The sequence below is a fragment of the Macaca thibetana genome, chromosome 7 (assembly GCF_024542745.1).
Source record: "Macaca thibetana thibetana isolate TM-01 chromosome 7, ASM2454274v1, whole genome shotgun sequence".
Taxonomy (NCBI): Eukaryota; Metazoa; Chordata; class Mammalia; order Primates; family Cercopithecidae; genus Macaca; species Macaca thibetana.
Window position 1 is genome coordinate 114,043,007 of NC_065584.1, and position 7,665 is coordinate 114,050,671.

Sequence of the window (7,665 nt, forward strand, 5' to 3'; positions counted from 1 at the left end):
CCAGGATAGTCTCCATTGCCTGACCTCATGATCCACCCACCTCAGAAGTAGTACTTTTCATATAGATTATTGAACAGAAAATTGAGAGCTCATTAAGTAGAAATAATTTTAAAAAACAGAGTATTTGAGCTGATCCCAGAGCTTCTCAAACTTTCTCATACATACAAATTACCTGGGGTTCTGGTTAAAAAGTAGAGTATAGCACAGGAAATCTGAGGTGGGGCATTTCTTACCTGCCTACAGATGATGCTATTATTCCTTGGTCCATAGGACCACACTATGAAGAGCAAACATGTACACTCTTTTTTATTACAGACTTTATTTGTATCTCTAAAATACTCTCTATTAAAGCATGATGAAATTTTTTTGAACACTATATATTAGCATTACACGAAGGCATCATGTGATAAAGGACATTTGGAACTGTAACACTTAGGCCAGTAATGGTGGCTTATTCTGTATGAACTTTGGTATCAGTCTCTGATTATTTTTAGCATGAGGTTTGCTTCTTAATACCAAAGTAGAACCACTTCCATCTTTTTGCAGGGCTGAAGCCCTCAGATTACACTTTCTTTAAGAATACTTCTATTTTGAAATAGTACGTCTGGTATCTCAGCAGAAATGTTTCACGATTATCAACTCTTCCATTTGGCAATGAACACAGAAGAAATACTGTGTGCAATCCCCTGTATCACATTATATCCAACAGAGATCAATCAGTTTCATGTGAGCTCAGAGAAAGAAAAGAAACTATCCAAATGGCAAGTTCAAAAAATACTTCACGGAGAAAGGGCAATCTGGAAAAACAGAACAATATTTGCCTGTGATATTTATGAGAAAGTGGTATTTGAGAGGGTGGACTTATAATTTGGTTTTAGCAACTGACAATAGGGAGGAGAAGGTTTCCTGGGAGGAGCAAACATCATGAACAGAGCAAGGGGTGTGTTTACAGAGGAACAGAATTATTAAAATTACTTGAAAGCAATATTGGAAAGATAAAATGTGAATTAAAAATGTTACAATTGATTTCTTTTGAATACACGAGTGGAATCTAATTTACTGGGCAAAGAGGAATTATTAAAGTTCTATGTGGTTATTTTGTTTGTGCAGCTATTTTTACCAGCAATATAGTGAACTGCTTAAGAGAAACAATATGCACAATAAAATTAGTATATCTTGAACCAGTAACTTCTCTCTTACCTTGTACAAGTTCTGTGCCTCGATTTCCTTAAGATCTGAATAAAAGCAGGACTCTCCAAGTGATTTTGTTGTGAAGATTAAGTGGTTTAATCCGCAGGCAGCATTCCAAGAGTGTCTACCCAACTCACACCTGTCCATTGAAATAAAAGTATTGGATAATATATAAAAAAGGTAGTTTTAAAAAATGCTTCTATAAATTAGCAAGTAAGAAAGGACTATTTGATAAAATTGGGTTGAAGACGTAACAATTGATAGAAATAGAGGCAGAGGCACAGATAGTGGTAGATACAGTTATACACATAAATAATTTAAGGAAAATAATACGGTTGTACCCACTCCTCCACTGAGTCCAAAAAATAGAACATTTTCACGGCCTTATCTGCCCCTCTCTGAACACATTTTACTGCACGGAGAGTTTGCTTATCCTGATCATAATGTTATAAACATAATAGTTTTCACTAACAATATGTGCATCCCGGCCGGGCGCGGTGGCTCAAGCCTGTAATCCCAACACTTTGGGAGGCGGAGACGGGCGGATCACGAGGTCAGGAGATCGAGACCATCCTGGCTAACATGGTGAAACCCCGTCTCTACTAAAAAATACAAAAAACTAGCTGGGTGAGGTGGTGGGCGCCTGTAGTCCCAGCTACACGGGAGGCTCAGGCAGGAGAATGGCGTAAACCTGGGAGGCGGAGCTTGCAGTGAGCTGAGATCCGGCCACTGCACTCCAGCCCCGGCGACAGAGCGAGACTCCGTCTCAAAAACAAACAAACAAACAAAAAAACAATATATGCATCCCTAAATAATATATTACTTGGTTTTGCTAGTTTTTGAATTTTATATGAATCAAATGATACAGTCTATCTTGTTACTCCTTTTGTTAAACAGTATGGTTTTGAGGCTCATTCATGCTGATGGATATAGGTATACTCATTTCTCTTTTTTTTTTTTTTTTTTTTTTTTTGAACCCGAGTCGCTCTGTCACCAAGGCTTGAGTGCAGTGGCGCAATCTCGGCTCGCTGCAACTTCTGCCTCCCAGGCTCAAGCAATTCTCGTGCCTCAGCCTCCCGAGTAGCTGGGATTACAGGCATGTGCCACCACGCCCAGTTAATTTTTGTATTTTTTGTACTTTAGTAGAGACAAGGTTTCACCATGTTGGCTAGGCTGGTTTCAAACTCCCTACCTCAAGTGATCCACTTACCTCAGCCTTCCAAAGTGCTGGAATTACAGGCGTGAGCCACCACACCCAGCCCTCATTTCTTTTTTCCAAAGTATACTAATTTATGAATACATAGCCCACTTATGTATATATTTTATGGTTGATGAATAATGGAGTTGATATCAGTCAATGGCATTTGGGATGGTATGAACAATGTTCTAAACCATCTGGAAGGTATCTCTTGCTATACATGTGCAAGAGCATGCAGGATATCTTAGCAGTAGCATGGCAGTGCCACAGAACAAAAGATGCCTATGTTCAGCTTTACTAGGTATGTGAGCCTGCTTTGCAAAGCTATTGTACCAATTCATATTCTCACCAGAAATGACAGTTTCTACTGCTCCCCATCTTTGCAGACACTTTTTTCATATTTTATTCATTGATTTTGCATATTCATCAAAAGGATAAAAGTAAAACAATATTTTATTCTGAATTAACTTCTATTTCCCTTATAATTAATTGGATTTCACTTTTTTAACAAGTATATGACAAATTTTTGCTTTGTTATCTGAAATTTCTTTCAGAAGAAAGAATTTTAATTTATTAAGGATTTATTTTCTGATTATGCTAATTACATTTTTTTTTTCTAAGACAGGACCTCTTATTACCCACAAAGCAAGATTTTCTTTTCTTTCTCCTTTTTTTTTTTTTTTTTTTTTTTTGACGGAGTCTCACTCTTTCACCCAGGCTGGAGTGCAGTGTGATCTTGCCTCGGGGCAACTTCCACCTCCCAGGTTCAAGTGATTTTCCTGCCTCAGGCTCCCAAGTAGCTGGGATTATAGGCATGTGCCACCACGTATGGCTAATTTTTGTATTTTCAGTAGAGATGAGGTTTCATCATATTGGCCAGGCTGGTCTTCAATTCGTGACCTCTGGTGATCTGCCCACCTCAGCCTCCCAAAGTGCTGGGATTACAGGCATAAGCCACCATGCACCGCTAAAGCAAGATTTTCTTTTTCTTTTATTTCTTTTTTTTTTTTTTTTTTTTTTTGAGACGGAGTCTGGCTCTGTTGCCCAGGCTGGAGTGCAGTGGCAAGATCTCAGCTCACTGCAAGCTCCGCCTCCCAGGTTCCCACCATTCTCCTGCCTTAGACTCTCGACTAGCTGGGACTACAGGCACCCGCCTGGCTAATTTTGGTATTTTTAGTAAAGACGGGGTTTCACCGTGTTAGCCAGGATGGTCTCGATCTTCTGACCTCGCGATCTGCCTGCCTTGGTCCCAAAGTGCTGAGATTAAAGGGGTAAGCCACTGCGCCCGGCCAAAGCAAGATTTTCTGTTAATATAGCCTATTTAACTACCAACTTTCTCAAAACTTCACGTTTACAGTTTCTACCAGAAACTATTGTTACTTAAATTCAGAATCAGTAATATTTACTGACGAATTGTTTTTCTCCATTTTCCTTTGAAGTAGAATGAGAGAAATGGAATACAAATAGAGTAGGAGAGATAAGAGCCGTCAAATTATAAAATTTATAATATTTTAGCCAGGTGCAGTGGCTCACGCCTGTAATCCCAGCACTTTGGGAGGCCGAGACGGGTGGATCACGAGGTCAGGAGATCGAGACCATCCTGGCTAACATGGTGAAACCCCGTCTCTACTAAAAATATTTAAAAATTAGCCAGGCGTGGTGGCAGTGCCATTAGTCCCAGCTACTCGGGAGGCTGATGGAGGAGAATAGCGTGAACCCGGGAGGCGGAGTTTGCAGTGAGCGGAGATGGCACCACTGCACTCCAGCCTGGGCCACAGAGCAAGACTCCATCTCAAAAAAAATAAATAAAAAATAGAAATAACTTATAACTTCTGTCAACTGACTTGAGAGCAATTCCATCTTACATTTCTGAAAATGCAGAGAAATTTATAAACTATGGTCCTATTTTTGTAAGCTATAGGAAGAAAAATCTACATATATGTATATATATAAATACGATTTTAAGAGCATGAAGAAAGATATAGATGGATACAGTCACTCTGCTAGCAACTTTACCTGGGAAGAGGAGAAGCAGGCAGTATCATTGGAGAAAAGAGAGGAAAGAAAAGGTTAAAAGGAAAAAAACTATTATTTCAAGTCAGGACAATTTTTATAAAGTTACATGTGTGTTTGAAAAGGGTAAACATGGTGGGCACAATGGCATGCCTGTAATACCAGCACTCTGGGAGGCTGAGGTGGGTGGATCACGAGGTCAGGAGACAGAGACCATCCTGGCTATCACAGCGAAACCCCTAGCTATACTAAAAAATATAAAAAATTAGCCGGGCTTGGTGGCAGGCACCTGGAGTCCCAGCTACTTGGGAGGCTGAGGCAGGAGAATGGTGTGAACCCAGGAGGCAGAACTTGCAGTGAGCCGAGGTTGCACCACTGCACCCCAGCCTAGGCGACAGAAAGAGACTCTGTCTCAAAATAAGAAAAAAAGCGAAAAAGAAAAGTGTAAACATTTATCTCTATATAAATTTATTTGATTAAACTTGGTGGGCTGGGTGCAGTGGCTCATGTCTGTGATTTCAGCACTTTGAGAGGCCAAGGTGGGTAAATCGCTTCAGTTCAGGAGTTTGAGACCAGCCTGGGCAACATGGTGAAACCCGATTTCTACCAAAAATGCAAAAATTATCCAGGCATGGTGGTGTGCGCTTGTGGTCCCAGCTACTTGGGAGGCTGAGTTGGGAGGATCGCTGGAGTCTGGGAAGTTGAGGCTTCAGTGAGATCACAACACTGCACTCCAGCCTGAGTGGTAGAACAATAGTAATAAATAAAATAAAATAGTAATAAATAAACAGTAATAATAATAGTAACTTGTTGATCGTGGTACTAGATCTTCATGTTTCTTACTTGATTTTTGACTACTTGTTCTGTAGATTTCTAAAGGTAAAGTTTCCCACAAAGCCATGGATTTGTTTTCTCCTTATAATTCTCAGTTTTTGTATTATATATTTCAATCCTATGTTACTAGATACACACAAGCATAAGGCTAAACTTATTAGTAGATTGAGTATTTTATCCCTACGAAACATTATTTTTTGTCTTTTTGAGTAACAATGATTATTTTTGCCTTAAAATACGTTTTGTCGAATGGTAAGATTGCTTGTACCACTTGCTTTCCTTTTCCTGGCGTTTTCCCAACTACCTTTTCCATCTCTTTACTTTCAATCTCTCTGTATTACTCTGTTTTGCTGTCTCTTATACAACAACACATGGTTCAGCTCTTTTTAAACTCAATTCAAAAGTCTCTGTCAGCATCGAATTTGATATAGTCATATTTATTATGGTTACTGATGTATTTGCACATTTTCTACCAATTTACCTTGTGCTTTCTTTTTTTTTTTTTTTTTGAGAGAGAGTCTTGCTCTGTCTCCGCCTCCTGGATGCAAGCAATTCTCCTGCCTCAGCCTCCTGAGTAGCTGGGACTATAGGCGTCCGCCACCATGCCCGGCTAATTTTTGTATTTTTATTAGAGACGGGATTTCACCATATTGGCCAGGCTGGTCTCGAGCTCCTGACCTTGTGAGCCGCCTGCCTCTGCCTCCCAAAGTGTTAGGATTACAGGAGTGAGCCACCGGGCCCGGCTGTGCTTTCTATTTTATATGCTGTTTTTGTGTTTCTTTTTCATCCCCGATCTTCGGTTAGCTGCTGGCATTTTACCTGTTCCCAACTAATTTTTCTTCTAATGACTTGAAAAGTATATGTTTACTCCCTGTATCTTTATATTTTTATACACATAGCTACGCATAGTATTAATTGACATCCAGAGCTAATCGTGTAGATCAAATGGGACTCCTAGCATGCTTTTACTTCTCTCTCCTACCTCCTTTCCAGACTTCGTAACTTTCCATCCTGAGTTATCTCAGATTTTAGTTTATTATTATAGGTTTATTCTTATAATTTATTTAGACTTAAAAGTAAACCTTACTGATTCTCTTGCTCACCTGTGCTGCTTATATCCCTTTTTTCCCCCCAGATTTATTTTCTTTTTGAATATATTTTCTACACCGTGGTTTCTCAACCAGAGGTGATACAGCACTATCTCCAAATGTGGGGCTGTTGTGTATTGTCACGGGGAGAAGAAATGCTACCAGCATTTACTGGATGATGATCAAGGACACTATGCAACCTGCAATGTGTGGATCGGTCTTACACAACGAAGAACTGTCCCACCCCAAATGCCAATGGCACCCTGTTGAGAAAGGTTAGCCTATGTGGACAGTGAATTATAAACTTTTTGTATCTGTTTTTGTGTCTTAAAAATGTCTTTATGATGCCCTCTTATTCACTTGCATTTTGGCTGGTTAAAGAATGTTAAAAGAAAATTTCAAATTAAATGGAGTTTAATTGAGCAAGAAAAATTACAATTCATAAGTTGGGCAGGCTCCAGAACCACAGCAGATTCAGAGAGACTTCAGGGGATGCCTCACGGTCAGAACAAACGTAGAGACAAAAAAAGGAAAGTGATATGCAGAAATTGAAAGTGAGGTAAAGAAATAGCTGGATTGGTTACAGGTTGACATTTGCCTTATTTGAACACAGTTTGAACGCTCAGCAGTGTATGAGTGATTGAAGTATGGCTGCTAGGATTGGCCAAGACTCAGCTGCTGTTGCAGATGTGTACTCCTAAGCTAGGTTTTCAATCTTGTCTATTAAGTTAGGTTATGGTTAGTCCACAAGGACTCAAATACAGAAGTACAGAGTCCTTTTCAGGCCATATTTAGTTCACTTTAACAAGAATCATAAATCCACAAGTATTTTCACCAGAAAACTCTAAAGATATGCTGTTTTCTTACCATGTTGCAAATGTAGAATCTGGTATCGATCTTATTCTTATTCCACCCCACACAATTTTTTTTCACTCTGAAAACATTCACAGTTTCCTCGTTATCCTTAGTGCCCTGAAATTTCATCACAACTTACTTACAAGTCAGTCTTTTTACATTCTTCCTGTAAATATTCACTGGTTCCTCTCAATATCAGTATTTTCAATTTCTAAGAAATTGTCTTAAATTTTTGCCTTGTTTTAGGTACTCTCCTTCCTTAATTTTCTTCTCTCCTCTAATTCATATTAAGCAGATAGTGGAACTTTTACATCTGTCATTCATGTCTCATAACATCTTGTTCATTCTTTCCATCTATTTATTGTTTTGCACTGCATTCTGGGAGAATTACTTACCATGATATTCTGGTTCACTGATTTACTCTTCAATCCATTTTGCTATTCAACCCATCTATTGAGATTTTTATTTCAAGAATAATATTTTTTA